Source organism: Bos taurus, chromosome 5 (assembly GCF_002263795.3).
Source record: "Bos taurus isolate L1 Dominette 01449 registration number 42190680 breed Hereford chromosome 5, ARS-UCD2.0, whole genome shotgun sequence".
Lineage (NCBI taxonomy): Eukaryota > Metazoa > Chordata > Mammalia > Artiodactyla > Bovidae > Bos > Bos taurus.
Window position 1 is genome coordinate 94,992,261 of NC_037332.1, and position 16,232 is coordinate 95,008,492.

A 16,232-nucleotide genomic window follows, 5' to 3' on the forward strand; every position below is an offset into this window, starting at 1 on the left:
TCCTGCTTGAGGCTGAAAAATATTCCTGGGATAGGCACATTCCAGAAGCTGCCCTTTGATCCTGCGAACCAGAACTTTTGATATTTACCATCAGGAAATTCTTCCTGATATCCTGCTGAGGTCCACTAACCACACAAGCTCGTTTCTTCTAACTTATACTGCATGGAAATTCCTAATGGCTGCCAATCACCATCTCTAAACAGTACTTTTAACTCCTTGCTGATTGCTCTTAAACCTTCCTAACCTGTCTTCTTTCCTCCATATTCGTCGTAATCCAAATTAAAAAAATTTCCAAGTCATTTGATTTTCTTTATTATTTCCTCTTTTCCTCTTATGTCAACATTCCCTCTCTTTTGCTTAAAAGAATGGGATTCCAAACCCTTGTTGGTATTTGGAGAAACCCAGAGACAGAGGAGCCTGGTGGGCTGCCGTCTATGGGGTCGCACAGACTCGGACACGACGGTCGTGACTTAGCAGCAGCAGCAGCAACACATAAATAGGAGATCCAACCAGTCCATTCTAAAGGAAATCAGTCCTGGGTGTTCTTTGGAAGGAATGATGCTAAAGCTGAAACTCCAGCACTTCGGCCACCTCATGCGAAGAGTTGACTCATTGGAAAAGACTCTGATGCTGGGAGGGATTGGGGGCAGGAAGAGAAGGGGACGACAGAGGATGAGGTGGCTGGATGGCATCACCGACATGAATTTGAGTGAACTCTGTGAGTTGGTGATGGACAGGAAGGCCAGGTGTGCTGCAATTCATGGAGTCGCAAAGAGTCGGACATGACTGAGCGACTGAGCTGAGCTGAACTGAACTGAACACATAAATTCCCATGAGCTATATTCTGTTCAATATTGGGTTCATTTTTCAATTATTTTACTTGAAGTCTTCCTGCCAATAACTATGGTCAGCATTGACTACACAGATCTTAACATCTTTACAGGGTATTTTTCTGTTGATGACCTTCAACAGCAATTTCATTATACTTTGTACTTTGTATGTTTCTTTTTATCTTATAGTGTTTAATTATTCCTTTTAGGTTTATGTTTCTCCAAAACTGAAAGATATTCTTGTCTGTCTCCTTCACGGCCAATCTTGTTCTTTGTATGGGAAAGTGTTAGTTGCTCAGTTGTGTCTGACTCTTTGCAACCACATAGACTGTAGCCTGCCAGACTCCTCTGTCCATGGAACTCTCTAGGCAAGAATACTGGAATGGGTAGCCATTCCCTTCTCCAGGGGATCTTCCCAACCCAGGGACTGAACCTGGGTCTCCTGCTTTGCAGGTAGATTCTTTACCATCTGAGCCACCAGGGACTTATGAGCAAAGAATGGAACTTCTCTAGAAAGAAGAAATTTCTAAAGGTTCTCATTCATTCACTAAAGATCAGACTTAGTACTAGAAACTTCTGTCATCTCTAGATCCTCTCTTTGTGTAATTATCTTCCTAAGACTCTATATTCCTTTCCCCAAGGCTGTATTATTGTTGAAATATCTAAATATTAATATGTCACAGCTATTTTTCACTGTGGAACCAACCATTCATTAGTCCTAGTTGGCAAGACTGCCATATTTTTGTCCTTAAATTATGAAGGAAGTGGTGATGTTATACAATACTTTGTAAAAGCTATTGGATGGTTTGGAAGACTATGACAGAAGGAAGGAGTGGGAGCAGCATGAGTCAGAGGAATGCCAGGAAAGTTTGTATTTGAGACTTACCTCTCTGTGACCTTGGAAAAACCACTTAGAACTTCCACTCATCAAGGATAATACAATAATAATTCATAGGATTTTTTTTTTGAGATCTCAAGGTGATATCATATATTAAATAAGGTTTGTCATTACTTTTTTTGAAGACTTTTTCTGATGTGGACCATTTGTGTAAAGTCTTTATTGAATTTGTTACAATAATGTTTTTGTTTTATGTTCTGGTGTTTTGGCACCAACGCATGTAGGATCCCCCCAACCAGGGCTCAAACCTGTACCCCCTGCACGAGAAGGTGAAGTCTTAGCCACTGGACTGCCAGAAAGGTCTCAATCATTACTTCTATTTTTTTAATTTAATGCTACCCTCCCTTTTCTGGGTAATAATCATTTCTCTAATCATCTGAACTTATAGCAAAGGAGAGGCTTCCTTCAGGGTCTTAAAAGAATTAGCATGGGGGGAGGGGCCTCACACCTGAGATTGGAGAAATAGTTGAAACTTTAAAAGTTTTGGTTTTATCAAACATGGAGGTACTGAGAGTTGAATCCAGGGCCTCATTCTTGCTATGCATGTGCTCTACCACTGAGCTCCAGCCTGTCCTCCCTTGAAATAACTATAACTTGTAAAATGTAAGCTTTATTATTACCCAGATATGGTGAAGCCAACAGATCAGGAGATGATCGCCACTGAAAAGAGAGCTTGTTACTCACAGTTCCCAAGAGGAAGGAACAGCTCTGTCACAAAGAACCACATGGGGAAGCACCAGGGTTGGTCAAGAGACAGAAGGACCAAGGGGGAAATGTGGGCAAGGGCCTTCATTGTGGCTTTTGTGGGAAGGAACAGTCAAGGCAGGGTACGCTGGATGGACTGATATAAATAATTTCAGAGACTCTGGGCTATAGAAACTGTCCTTAGTTGCCTTGAACCTGGCCCTGGTGCTATTAGAGCAAATGGACTGTGTCCCAGAACGTGATGAGAGTCTTGTGAGAGCTCAGTAAAGGAAGTGGTTGGGGTATAAAGTATGGATTTGTTGGTTTGCGTATGAAAGAAACTCCATCAGGTGAATTGTTTATTATCGCTAGGATTGGCTAGCTCTGGGAGGAGCAGTTTCTCCAGGGGCAGCAAATTCCCAGATGTCAAGTCATCAGAAACATTCATTGTTTATCTACAATCTTCTACCACTCACCTGTCATGAGGTTTCTCTGTCAACTCACCTGGTTTGGTCAGGCCACAAAGGAAGGCATACTGTCTTTATCAGGCCCTTATGAATACACATATACCTTGGGTGTGTGGGGATAAGATGGGTGCTAAGCGGCCCATTATGAGAGAGCACTTCGCTTATTCATATGTCCACTCCTTTATTTAAATACTAATCAACTACAAGTAAGTCAGGCAGAAATGCCTCCTAAGAGAGAAAGTTGGCCTTGACTGATGAACGACAGAACGGGGAAGTTTCAGCTGTAGTGACAACAGGCAGCACAGAGTCCATCAGACTGATTCTGGGTCATGGATAGAGAAAAGTAGAGCAGGGAAAGCTGGATAAAAAGAAAGGGAGAGCTATGGGGAGAGATGGGTAAGAGGCTGGCGGTGGGCTGGGGAGACCCCAGAGTCAGGGGAAGAGAAAAGGCAAAGTGACAGGGGTACCCCACAAAAGGGAAGAGGCTCACCACAGACAAATTTTATTTCACAGTCGAGTTTGGAACCAGCCCTATGTGGTTCAGATGGTAAGGAATCTGCCTGCAATGCAAGAGACCTGGGTTCCATCCCTGGGTCAGGAAGATCCTTGGAGAAGGAAATGGCAACCCATTCTAGTATTCATGCCTGGAAAATCCCACGGACAGAGGAGCCTGGAGGGCTACAGCCCACGGGCTCACAAAGAGTCAGACACTAGACACAACTGAGCGACTAACAACATTCGCCATGTATTTCACCTTCCTGAAAGGATCTGGTTTCCTAAGCAAGGAAAATAAACAGGAAGTGGGATGGTACCTGACGCATGCCCCTAATTATAGCACTTTTACATCCAGAGACATAAGAACAGAAAAAGAAGAACATTTAAAACCTCTTTTACATTCCAAACCTTTGGAGAAAATATACTTGAGAAATCAAAGAAACAAATGAATTTTAAAATCATACCTCTGTAAACAGGTGTGAGATTCACCTGCATTCAAATCATATCTAATGTAGGTCAGGGTGTCATTCTTTCTTTTCTATTTCACAACCAGAGGTCATTGTTTCTGTGAGTTTCACAGCAAAATCTCTGAGTTACACTAGAGCAGAAGGTTAGGGAGAGTGAAGGATGAGGAGGTTAAGCTGCATGTATGGGTTTTGAAAAGTTGTGTGGAATCCAGACTTTAATGTGTCATTGTCCAAACAGTTGCACTCGGTCTTAATAGCAGGATTCGATGTCTACATTAGACCCACTATTCTTAATATGGTAACATGGTTTTAGCCTAGGCTCGAGGAAGAAAAAAATAGATGAGATTTGATGTAATTCCAGCTGTAGTGAAGTAAGAATTTAAAAATTAACAAATATGTAGTGTTTCAGGTCCTATTTCCCAGAAAGAAGACTCTGAGACTGAATTTCCTTACAGGAAGTTTATTGCAGCGGGGCAGAGGGTGGTGGGCAGTGTTCTTAGGACCTATGAGGAAATGAAGAAGATTGGATTGGGCAGAAGGAAAAGCTGGTATGTGATATTGTCACATAACGTCTCAGATTATCCCATGGGGCTATTAAGTGCTGAAATGTCTTTGCAGGGTCATACCAAATTGGAGAATGGAGAAGGCGCCTTTATACCCGGACGCTGATCATTTGATGCAAATCATGTTTCCCAGGTGGCTCAGTGGTAAAGAATCTGCCTGCCAAAGCAGGAGCCCCTGGAGACAAGAGTGAGATCCCTGGGTCAGGAAGATCCCCTGGAGGAGAAAATGGCAACCCACTCCAATATTCTTGCTTGGAAAATCCCATGAACATAGGAGCCTGGTGGGCTATAATCCATGGAGTCTCAAAGAGTTGGACATGACTGAGCACGCACGCATGCACATTGCTTGTTAAATATCTTTTCCCTTTACGTGGGAAAAGATATTTAACAATATCAACAGTGCCTTACCTTCCTGTCTCCACTTCCTGTTCCTCATTCCTTCTTGTATGTTCACTTTCTTGCTAATAATTGCCAACCCTGAGTTCCATCCTTTATTACTTTCCCACTAATGCATGGTCTCTGTCTCCACTTCTTCCTCCATCTTTACCTATCCTAGGATATTGCTCCAGGTGACTACGTGGGGGAGAGGTTGAGACAAGTTGAGTTATAATATGAGCGCTGAGCACAAAGGGTCATATTCAGGGAAAGAAGTATCCGGAAGGAAGCAGGTACATGTTGAACAGTATATTGAAAGTCCTGGCCCTGTCCCACACCATCCACTTTTATCACCGTGACCATGAGACTCTTACTGGTCTCAATGGGCACTCCACTGCACTTGGGCAGACGTGCCACTGAATGAAAATGGGGAATAATTACTTGCATTGACTCATTCTGCTCACTCCACCTGCTCGTTTCCCTTCACACCACTAATAATATGCCAGGGCTGGAGAGGGGAAGAGGCTAAGTCAGTCAACAAGTGGAAATGTGAGGTGTTTGTGGGCAGGCAGGTGGTTTTGTGGTAAGATATTTACACGATGGTGCAATGCAAGAATGGTAGCAGCCAATGATGGGATGTTGATTTGTAAGGCAACAGGCTAACGGGTCAGAGAACTATTGCAAGGCTGGGGCCAACCAGTGTTTGGAAAAGAATGGTAGTCAGTGAGGTTAAGCCTGGGTATAATTATGGAAGCTAGACCAAGTGTTAAAATGGCAATTTACCAAAGGTGACAGTTTTAGAATTGCCATCAACTTATGACCCTCTCTTTCTCCTTCCACCGTCTCATTTTCCAATTTGCTAAATTACAGCATATTCAAGTTCATCAGGACTTCTTCAGGGAGAAAGTCACCATTTTCTAATTGCATGATTTTAATTACATTTTAGCATCTTATTAGCACAAGCCATGTCTGAAAAGTCACAAAACACATTTTTCGCATAGTTTTCAAAATATCTGGTTTTAACCACAATGTTCTCAACTTCCAAGAAGAGATAGAAATTTTAAGAATAAATTTTAAAAGGACTTTATTGCGATATAAGGAAGGAATGAATGAGAAAGACTGTGATAACCATCAAGCGGGATCTTAAAAGGGATGTATTTGGAACAAACCACATAATAGATACAACTCTTAGTCACCAAAAACAGAATAGAATCCAAACCACAGCAAAGGCTTTTTCATTTGGGAAGCCAACGGTGATTTCTCACGCACCTCTACAAATTCTTGACCATGTTTCAGTTTATCCTTAAAAAAACAGATACTCAATAATCCATCGAGATAAAAGATTTTAATTTTTTCCTATGAGGGATTGACCCCTTAGAATCTGAGCAAAGTGGTCACAGTTGTATGAAAAGGAAGAAAAGTCAAGGAGTAGGAAATCTCTTAAGGAAAAAATCACCTCTCCTGGCAACTGTCCCTTCCATCAGAGTTACTCCTCTGTTCAGCACTTAAAAGATGGTCATGGGGACTTCCCCAGTAGTCTAGTGGTTAAAACTCCACCTTGCAATGCAGAGTACATGGGCTCAGTCCCTCATCAGGGATCTTTGCCCTGGAGCAACTAAGCCCATGTAGTGCATCTACTGAGCCCACGTGCCACAACTAGAGACTCTGTGAGACACAACGAAAGATCCTGCATAACACAATGAAGATTTCGCATGCTGCAACTAAGACCCAATGCAGCCAAATGAACAAATAAACAAACACTTTTTAAGAGACTGTCACAGGTTTTGTTTGATTAAGACATCTTACCGCTAATAATTTGTCATAATAATATGATTGGCCACTAGAAGTGTTGGGTGTGGATAGTCCACAAAGAGGTATATGAAAGGATCTGTCTCTTTAGACTAGACATGGAGAATTAAAATTTAGAATAATAGAGTCCAAAAAAGAAGTAACTCTTAAGAATCCAAACGCTTTTCAAAATTAGCCCAACATATTGAAGAAACAGAAGTATCTCTTGTGAAACTAAACCTAGGAGCACACATACCTTCCAGTCTTCCTTTGGTAGACAACTTCTCTAATTCACATTAATAGGAGGGAACAGTAGAAGGGGGACATGATGAAGTCCCTCTTCATCATGAAGAGAGGGGACATTTGGGTTTGAATCTGGACTTGCCCATTAAATTCAGCATGTCATCTTGGGAATATTGTAGGTCTCATTTTCCCAGCATATAAAATAGGGTTGTCATAACTTTCTTAACTCCTCACATTTATATAGTCAAGATTAAATGAGTTGAGGAATGTAAAACATTCTGAGATGTAAAAATACACATTGACTTTGGCCTGGACTCACACACACACACACGCACACACACACCCTTGTCCAGATGTACTATAAAAGGCAGTCTTGAATGGCTAAGAAGGAGAAGGGACAAAACAGCAGAATCCTCAAACATGGAGTCTATCAATTCATAAAGAGTTAACTCAGAATGTATGATCAGCTGTATTTTAAGCCAAATTGTTTCTGCATTAATTTCTCAACCCAGAAGAGCCAAAACTGAAACTCCCCCTTTGTAGGTGCTATGCTGTGCTTAGTCATGTCCGACTTTTTTGAGACCCCATGGACTATAGCCCACCAGGCTCCTCTGTCCATGGAGATTCTCCCAGAAAGAATACTGGAGTGGGTTGCCATGCCCACCTCCAGGGGATCATCCCAACCCAGGGATCAAACCCAGGTCTCCTGCATTGCAGGTGGATTCTTTACTGTCTGAGCCACCAGAGAAGCCACACCCCCCCGCCACCCCCTGCCCCTTTGTAGGTACTGTTTGAGACAAGGTTTGATCCAGCACTAACAAGGGAGACATCTTACTTCTCTGCAACCTAGTTCCCACCACACAAAATAGGTGATGCGAAACGTGACTGCAAAGACTCCTTGAACTAACATTGTCAGTTTTGGAAAACTGAAGGACAAAGAGTGCAGAACGGACTGATAGTTCCTGTCCTGGGCGCCAGGCCAGACACATCGCTTCCTTATTGTCTCCTCAGAATGAAAATAACTTTGGTTCAGTTCAGGCCAGCACAGCCTTAATCTACCACTGGTTTGTAAATCAATTATTCGACTCAACTCAAAAGCAGCTGATTCTATTCCTGTCCGACTCTCCATGCCAAAACTCAGCCCCCAGCTTGTTTGACTTTAATACATTTATTCTGTTGTTGTGAACATTGTGCAAAATGGAAAAAACAAGTCTAGACAGATTTGAGTTCAGGAAGGGAGGGCAGGGTCTCTTTATTAAAAATAAACATCCTCCTCCTTGCTTCCTTCCCACTCTTTTCTCACAAATCTGCTCCCCCAAAGCCTTCAGAATCCAGGGCTCCAACATGTGCTTATTCCCTCAGATCTGTGTAAAGCACCTCAGTGAAAAATAGAGCCCAGAATACAAGAAATTCCTAAAGGCAACTGGCAGTAACGTGAATTACCTAAACCCTAGCAGGAGCCTTTATCTTCCTTTGATGAAAGTTGGCACATTCATCCCAGTGAATGAGACACATTTTTGTCTGAATCTTGCCTTCCATGTTTTGGGGGCTCTCACTGCCCTTCTAGTGTTAACCAAGGATGGTGGTCTTTATCACTTCCTGTCTCAACATGATATTCAGACCTATAACTAAACCCAGGATTGAGTTTATTTTTGGCCCTCTCCCTTCTACTTTTAAGGGTTTTCTTTTCCTTTTAGGTCTGCTTTTTTTTCCCTCTCTCCTCAGGAGATGTTATGAAGGGCTATTAAAATTTAAGGATTTATAGGCTATTGCAGCCCTATTTACAACAGCCAGGACATGGATGTCCATCAACAGAGGAATGGATAAAAAAAGATGCAGTATATTATACAATGGAATATTACTCAGTGATAAAAAAGGAACAAAATAGTGCCATTTACAATGACATAGGTGGTGAGCCTAGAGATTGTCATACAGAATAAAGTAAGTCAGAAAGAAAAAGACAAATATCTTAAAATATCACTTATATGTGAAATCTAGAAAAATGATACAGATGAACTTATTTGCAAAGCAGAAATAGAGTCACAGATGTAGAAAACAAATTTAAGGTTACCAAGGGAAGCAGGAGTGAGATAACTTAGGAGATTGGTATTGATATATATACACACTATTGACACTATGTATAAAGCAGACAACTAATGAGAACCTACTGTTCAGCACAGGGACTTCTATTCAGTGCTCTATGGTGACCTGAATGGGAAGGAAATCTAAAAAGGAGGAAATATGCATGTAACTGATTCACTTTGCTGTGCAGCAGAAACTAATACAACATTATAAAACAACTATGTACCTAGTCACTCAGTCATGTCCAACTCTTTGTGACCCCATGGACTGTAGCCCACCAGGTTCCTCTGTCCATGGGGATTCCCCAGGCAAGAATATTGGAGTGGGCTGCCATGCCCTTCTCCAGGGGATCTTCCCAGCCTAGGGAAGATCTTCCCACATCGCTGGAGGATTCTTAACCACTGAGTCACTAGGGAAGCAACTATACTACAATAAAAATTAATTAAAAATACATAGGGGTTTACAATTAGTGAAAGACACAAGTGCCCCACAGAAGGAACTAACACTACTATTTATTTCTAGTTCAAAAAACATGTGGAAGGAAATATAACATAGCATTTAGCACACAGACTCTGGGGGCAGACAGTCTGATTCTACTACTTACCAATAGTGTAATAAAAGTACGGACTCTCAAAACATTACTGGTTTCTCTGTGCCTCAGTTTCTACCATGTAAAACGGGAATCATAACAGAACTAATTTCCTCAGTTCAGTTCAATTCAGCTCAGTCGTTCAGTCATGTTCGATTCTTTGCAACCCCATGAACTGCGGCATACCAGGCTTCCCTGTCTATCACCAACTCCTGGAGATTACTCAAACTCATGTCCATTGAGTCAGTGATGCCATCCAACCATCTCATCCTCTGTCATCCCCTTCTCTTCCTGCCTTCAATCATTCCCAGCATCAGGGTCTTTTCTAATGAGTCAGTTCTTCGCATCAGGTGGCCAAAGCATTGGAGCATCAGCTTCAGCATCAGTCCTTCTAATGAATATTCAGGACTGACTTCCTTTAGGATGGACTGGCTGGATCTCCTTGAAGTCCAAGGGACTCTCAAGAGTCTTCTCCAACATCACAGTTCAAAAGCATCAGTTCTTTGATACTAACTTCCTAGGTGAAGATTAAGTGAAATAGCACAAGTAAACAACTTAGCACAGAGCACGTATCTGTTATCCTACTTGAGAAATATTTAAAAATGGGCAGTTGTCACACACTTCACAAGCTTTCTTTGTTTTTCCTTTGCCTGGTTTGTACTAAGGTATTAACTGTTCATTTTACCTAGAAATGCCCACCCCCACCTTTCCTTGTTGGCAGCCCCTCATCAATCATCAAGGGCCCCACTCAAATGGGTCTCTCTGGAACTTTCCTTGGGCCTCATTCCTCTTATTCCCATTATTAATTTATTATATATTATATATTTAAATGATATATTATATATCATGATATATATATCTATCTTTACAAAGCATATAGCACACACTGAGAGCACAATACATAGCTTTGATCTCTGGGAAACATCTCCAAACCTGTTTTAAATAGTTTATTTCCACCATCACATCTATGATGCTCTGATAATGTATGAGCCCATGACCATGACCATCAAAAGACTCAGAGCTATCTGAGCCTATAGAAGGCTCTTGAACACAAGGCTGGAGCAGAGTAAGTAGAGCCGCAAACCTCAGGACCAGATCTGAACAAATCAAGAGACTCTACAGAGTTTATCTATTTGGTTTAGAAAATTAGCTTCGCTGCCTCCAAGAATATCTTTGCTGGAATCTATTGGTTTTCTCCTCTAAGAAACTGTATGTATATTTCCCTCCCCTTTGGAAGGCCATAGAAATTAGCAACCCCTGTTAAATAAATTAACTTTTTAAAATTTAACTCATTATCTAAAGAGCTTTTGCAAAATTTTTAGATTAGACCAGCCATTTACTGATGGAAAATTGTATCAGGGAGGTGGTAAGAAGGATCGATATGCAAGAAAATTAATTTTCTTAAAATAAATGAGTGTGTTTATGAGCAAGTAAAAGTACAAAAAGTAGAAAAGACATAAAAGAAGAAAGACAAAAACCAAAAGAGAAGAAATGGAAGCTTTTCTCACTTGAAACAGAAGGCACAAAATGCGGATCTCTCTCTTTTTCTCCTTCTCTCTCTCTCATCAGCTCCTGTTTAGACTGGCTCTGGAGATATCACAGAAACTCTAGGAGATGGGGAACATAAATTATCAACAATTTAAATCAATTCAAATCAATCAAGTCAACAAATGTTCCAGGACAGCCTAGTGTAGAGAAGAGAGATCAAACCTGAGTTCTGATCTCAACCCCAGCATCTACTGGTTCAATCTTTGAGCAAGTTAAACTTTCTAAGGGCTTCACTGGTGGCTCAGGTGGTAAAGAATCCACCTACAATGCAGGAGACCTGGATTCGATCCCTGGGTTGGGAAGATCCCCTGGGGGAGGGTATGGCAACCCACTCCAGTGCTCTTTCCTGGAGAATTCCAAGGACAGAGTAGTCTGATGGGCTACATACAGTCCATAGGGTAGCAAAGAGTTGGACATGATTGAGTGACTAAGCACAACCTTGCTAAACCCAAAATGGGAATAATATCCATATCTGGAACAGTTTTTATGAAAATAAAAATAATAAAGGTGAAATATCTGGAATATATGTGGGACTTCATGAATGATAGATATCCTTATTATTCAAAAGTATATAAAGCAATATAAGTAAAACATGATTCGTAACCTGCAAGAAGTATTATGTGCTGTGGGCTAAGTTGCTTCACTCATGTCAGACTCCATGTGACCCCATAAACTGTAGCCCGCCAGCTCTTCTGTCCATGGAATTCTCCAGGCAAGTATACTGGGGTGGGTTGCCACACCCTCCTCCAGGGGATCTTCCCAACCCAGGAATCAAAACCATATTTCCTACATTGGCAGCAATTTCTTTACCACTAGCGTCTCACATGCTAGTAAAGTAATGCTCAAAATTCTCCAAGCCAGGCTTCAGCAATACATGAACTGTGAACTTCCAGATGTTCAAGCTGGTTTTAGAAAAGGCAGAGGAACCAGAGGTCAAATTGCCAACATTCGCTGGATCATCGAAAAAGCAAGAGAGTTCCAGAAAAACATCTATTTCTGCTTTATTGACTATGCCAAAGCCTTTGACTCTGTGGATCACAATAAACTGTGGAAAATTCTGAAAGAGATGGGAATACCAGACCACCTGACATGCCCCTTGAGAAACCTGTATGCAGGTCAGGAAGCAACAGTTAGAACTGGACATGGAACAACAGACTGGATCCAAATAGGAAAAGGAGTACGTCAAGGCTGTATATTGTCACCCTGCTTATTTAACTTATATGCAGAGTACATAAAAGAAATGCTGGGCTGGAGAAAGCACAAGCTGGAATCAAGATTGCTGGAAGAAATATCAATAACCTCAGATATGCAGATGACACCACGCTTATGGCAGAAAGTGAAGAAGAACTAAAGAGCCTCTTGATGAAAGTGAAAGAGAGTGAAAAAGTTGGGCTAAAGCTCAACATTCAGAAAACAAAGATAATGGCATCCAGTCCCATCACGTCATGGCAAATAGATGTAGAAACAGTGGAAACAGTGGCTGACTATTTTTTTTGGACTTCAAAATCACTGCAGATGGTGATTGCAGCCATGAAATTAAAAGACACTTACTCCTTGGAAGGAAAGTTATGACCAACCTAGACAGCATATTAAAAAGCAGAGACATTACGTTGCCAACAAAGGCCCATCTAGTCAAGGCTATGGTTTTTCCAGTAGTCATGCATGGATGTGGCAGTTGGACTATAAAGAAAGGTGAGCACTAAAGAATTGATGCTTTTGTTGGAGAAGACTGTTGAGAGTCCCTTGGACTGCAAGGAGATCCAACCAGTCCATCCTAAAGGATATAAGTCCTGAATGTTCATTGGAAGGACTGACGTTGAAGCTGAAAGTCCAATACTTTGGCCACCTGATGCGAAGAGCTGACTCATTTGAAAAGACCCTGATGCTGGGAAAGATTGAAGGAGTGAGGAGAAGGGGACAACAGAGGATGAGCTGGTTGGATGGCATCACCGACTCAATCGACATGAGTTTGGGTAGACTCCAGGAGTGGGTGATGGACAGGGAGGCCTGGTGTGCTGTGGTTCATGGGGTTGCAAAGAGTCGGACATGACTGAGTGACTGAACTGAACTGAGCGCCACCTAGGAAACCCTCATGAAGTATATGACACATTAAATTTAATGTGCTAAGACATCCTCAGTAATTATTCCCTGAAAATAGACAACTTTTCCAAAGCAAAAGAAGAGAGGGGTTTCCCTGGTGATCCAGTGGTAAGAATTCACCTGCCAATGCAGGGAACACAAGTTTGATTGTTTGCCCAGGGAAGATCCCACGTGCAACAGGGCAATTAAGCCAGTGCATCACAACTATTGAGCCCATGCCACTTGAGTTCTCTGCTTTGCAACAGAGAAGCCACCCCAAGGAGAAGCCCACATACCACACCTAGAGAGTAGCCTCCATTCACCTCAATGAGAGAAAGCCTGCACACAGCAACAAAGACCCAGCACAGTCAAAAATAAAGAAATAAATATATAAATAAATAAAATTTTAATGGTAAAAAAAGAAAAGAGAAAAATTTGCTGAAAGTTCTGGAGAAAAGAGGACACAATAAGACACACCAAAGATGGCAAAATTTACTTCCTAAAACAAACACGCTATAATGACTTGGCATTTTCATTAGGAAATGGATTTTCCCACACTAGTCTCAGGCCTATTAAATATTATATCAACATTTACACAAGATATAGGACCTGAATTGGTGTGCAGAAAACAGAAAGGATTTAAGTTAGCAAAGGGAAAGGGAAACATTCCAAAAGAAAGGAGGATTGTACTGCAAAAGAACTCAGGTGTCTGAGACGATCCTGAACTTTTAAATGCCCCCATTGCCCAACCCCAATAAAAGAAACTCCTGACACCTTTGTTTTATTTTTTATTTTATTAATTATTTATTAATTTGCAAAGGTCTTCACAACTACATTCAGATCTTCTTCCATATTCTTGTATCCTAGCATTTGGGTAGGACACCTATCACTGATCTCTTGATTTCTTACCACATTTCCTGTCTATTGCCCCAAACTCTACCCTAGGCACCAGTGTATAATATATTGTCCCTCTGGCTTTACCCTTGACTTACTTTCCTTGAACTTGCCTCTTAAATCATGTCTTTTTATGGTCTTTCCAGACAACTAACTATTCAGCCTGATCCCATGGGGCTACTAGAGCTAGGGTTCATGCCAAGTCCTTGGTCCCTAGAGAGAGAATGGAAAAGGACATGGAAAATACAAGACCTTTGTAAATTAATTTGACTTAGGCAGCATTTGGGACGGTGAGTGGTTAAAAACACTGGCAAAATTACCGAGTATTTTCCACATCACCTGTCTTATAAAACACTTTGTGTTTGCCAAATTATATTAGGTGTGAAGGCCCACAGCCCACCAAAGGCTAAGTGACAGCCTGAAACTTTGGGTCTGAGGTTAAGCCAGGTCGCTGAACTATGGTAGCCAATGTCAGCTTCTCCATGTTTGGAAGGGCTTTCTCTTGTCTTCTCAAATACATAAAAGTATTTATGGCCATCGTTATGGTTCTTACAACAAACTCAATTATAAGCCATCATTATAAAGTGATTTAGTAATACTTTTCGTGTGACTTGGTCAAGCAGCAAATATGTATTGATCGCCTACTCTGAACAAATCATTCCAGTGGATTTAAGTGGTTTAAATTCACTATATATAGCTTAATTTTGTTGAGATTGTGCAATATATTGTTTGATTTTATTATTACTACTATTACAATTTGGTTTATTATAGTTATTGGTGAAAGAGTTGAAAAATAGTAAGCAAAAGGAAATGACAGTCACTTACTCCTAAGGACTCATTCATCCCCTTCCTCATCCCTGAATACAAAGCCATCTATTCTGTGGAGGAAGACAGATGGGAAACCATTTAGGAAAAGGTGTATTTCCATTTATTTTAAAAAATAAATGTAGCCACTTTATTTGCATGAGCTGATGACACTCAAATTTGTATTTCCACTTCAGATGAGACACTGAACCCCAACCACCTACGCTATATTTCTAACTAGATATCATGAAAGCATTTCAACTCACTATATATATCCATTTTCATTTCTCCCACAAGCTATGAACTAATCTCAATTAGCACCAATTTGTGCATACCAAAAACAAGGGCCTCCATCTTTGACAACACACCTTTATCTCTACATTGATTTGTTCAATGTTACCTTCTAAATAACTTTCATATCCCTCTTCCTTTGTTCCATTTCAACATTTTCTTGGTTTAAGCTCCCATCACTCTGTACATGAGCTACTACACTCACCTCCTAAACTGATCTCCATGCATAAACTCTTACCTCTTTCTAATCTATTATCTTCACTGCAGCCAGACTCATTTTTAAAAACACAATTTAATTATATCACTCTTTTCTTTCTTAAAGTTTTTCAATGGCTTTCAAATACCTTTAAGGTTCAAAGAAGTTATGGGACTTCCCTGGTGGTTCAGTGGCGAAGAGTCTATGTTCCCAATGAAGGGAACCTGGGTTCATTCCCTGGTCAGAGAACTAGATCTCACATGCTGCAACTAAAGACATGCATGTTGCAACTAAGACCCAGTGCAGCCAAATAAAGAAATAAGTTTTTTAAGTTTTTTTTTAAAAAAGATTTTCAAACGTTTGACCTTTGGCATTTTCACATGGTCCTGCCTAATTCCCCAGACTTATCTTCTGTGTTTTGGTTTTATTGAGGTAAAATTGACAAAAATTGTATCTATTTAGGTTGTACAGTGTGATTTTTTGAGGTATAGCAATGTGTGAAACAATTACTATAGTCAGGTTAACTCATTTATCACCTCACATAGCTACCTTGTACATATGTGTGTGTGTGTGTGTATAGTATGTATGTATGTATGTGTATGGTTAGTACACTTAAGATCTTGTGCTTTTAAAAAACACAATGCCTAATTCCACTTTACAACTTTTTAAATATAAATTTATTTATTTTAATTGGAGGCTAATTACCTTACAATATTGTATTGGTTTTGCGGTACATCAACATGAATCTGCCACGGGTGTATACGTGTTCATCCTGAACTCCCCTCCCACCTCCCTCCCCATACCATCCCTCTGGGTCATCCCAGTGCATCAGCCCCGAGCATCCTGTATCATGCATCAAACCTGGACTGGCGATTCGTTTCACATATGATATTATACATGTTTCAATGCCATTCTCCCAAATCATCCCACCCTTGCCCT